The sequence below is a fragment of the Lycium barbarum genome, chromosome 8 (assembly GCF_019175385.1).
Source record: "Lycium barbarum isolate Lr01 chromosome 8, ASM1917538v2, whole genome shotgun sequence".
Taxonomy (NCBI): Eukaryota; Viridiplantae; Streptophyta; class Magnoliopsida; order Solanales; family Solanaceae; genus Lycium; species Lycium barbarum.
The window spans coordinates 43,688,445-43,690,296 of NC_083344.1; the positions used below are offsets into that span (position 1 = coordinate 43,688,445).

Sequence of the window (1,852 nt, forward strand, 5' to 3'; positions counted from 1 at the left end):
GATAAAGTTAACCAAATGAATTGACTTAACATTGCCTACCGTGTTTATTTGTGGATTCTATTACCGTTAGGTTATTCTAACCATTGTCGGCCTATGATGCTTACCAGTACTACTGTTGTACTTATACTACTCTTGCTATATCCCTCTCGGGGTGTAGGGTTTTGCAGGTTATTGTTTTTTTGGAGTGTCCGGGAGATCTGCGGTGCCTATCTTGAAGACCTCCACCATTTTATTCCTGGATGGAGGTTAAGTCTTTTATTTTCATTGTACAGTCTTCAATTAGTCACGCTTGTACTAGTCTAGACCAGGTCATGGGAAAGAAGCCAGTGTATTTAAAATTTGTTGTAAACACTTCTGCTTTATTTATATAATGAGTTCACTAACACATTTTGTTATATTATAACTCGAAGCTTAATGAATCGTGTTCCATTATTGCAATTGAGTTGGTTTTGGGTTAAAGGTTTGCCTACCGAGGTGGGAATTGTAGGTTCCCGCGCTATCCTAAAATGGGTCGTGACAAGTCGAGGACATTCGATAAAATTGGAACGATACAGAGAAGATTAGCATGGCCCCTGCGCAAGTATGACGCACACAAATCTGGCAAGATCCCTAAGCAGTCCTCCCACGCGTGACCTCTGCATCATTAGAGCTGCCAGCATCCTCCACTGGTTTGGTCTTTGCACCATCTCCCTTGGCCTTACTCGTGAACGAATACTGCTCAGAATCGTTATCATCCTGCACGGGCATCGCGTCACTGGGGTACATCTTCTTCCACAGGCCCTTGACACCCCTCCGGCCTTTGAGCTGTACTTTGTCACGGGATTGTTCTTCTCTTTCTCCCTCTCAAAGTCACTATGGAGTTGGCTATGATTTGTGGCCAGAGAAGTGTAGACGACATGTAAGGTAGAGAGTGACTCACCCATCTCCTTCTGCGTCTCCAAATAGCCCCTCATCTCCTCCTTGGTAAAGTAACCCCCGCCAGCACTAGAAGAACCAACCTCCACCGAAGGCCTCTGCATACCCTGAAACATCACCATCATCTCATCAAAACGAGAATCAATTCGCTCAAACGAACCCTTAACACGGGCAGCTCTATCTCCACTTCCTCCCTCACCTGCATTGGTACTCGCACACTCATCAGTCTTCCTCTTCTTACTCTGGACGGACGTACCATGACCAACCACCCATAGTGAGTAGAAATCAGCATCAGAATAAACCATGTTGTCCTCATTCCTCCTGTGGACTCCATCCCTCTTGCACAGCGAAGTGATCAATGACGGGAACATCAAACTCGACGCCCATGCCTCATGATATCCTTCTATTCTTTAAGTACCTGCGAACCCACATTCACAGGCACGTCATCCAGGATCCGAGCAATCAGAAAGGCCCTAGGATAGGTCACAGAGGTGACATTCCTCGAAAGACAGACCCGGCGGGAGATGATGTTCAGCCACTTCTTTGCCTCCGCCATAAACTTATCACTCATAATCCCCACCTTGGACTAACCCCAAGTGATAGAATCCCTGTCTTCCTTAGCCACTAACTTCGACACCAATCACTCTCCATTGTCAACAATATTCTTGTTCTCCAAAAGCTCCACCGGATGGTTATCCACTTTATGCACGCGGTTTATCACCTTACCCCCCACTTTTATGGAGGTCCCCCGAAGATAACATGGCGTAGAACTCCCTTACCCAATTCTCATTGCACCGCCCGAGAACCCTAACCAAACACATCTATTTTACTACTTGCAACCTCTCCAAAAACTCCGAGGCACGTCTCTCCACGTTAGTCATATCAAAATCCCACTCCAACAGTAAGGGCATACGCCTTTGCTCCAAGAAACGACACT

The 1,852-nt window shown here is 46.3% G+C and overlaps 1 non-coding gene across 1 annotated transcript; it reads left to right on the top strand.

Annotated features, from left to right (window-relative positions):
- Positions 1-510: 510 nt before the first annotated feature.
- LOC132608400 (U6 spliceosomal RNA) lies at positions 511-618 on the top strand. Its single transcript, XR_009570326.1, has one exon. It is a non-coding gene; the product is annotated as a U6 spliceosomal RNA (small nuclear RNA).
- Positions 619-1,852: the final 1,234 nt, after the last annotated feature.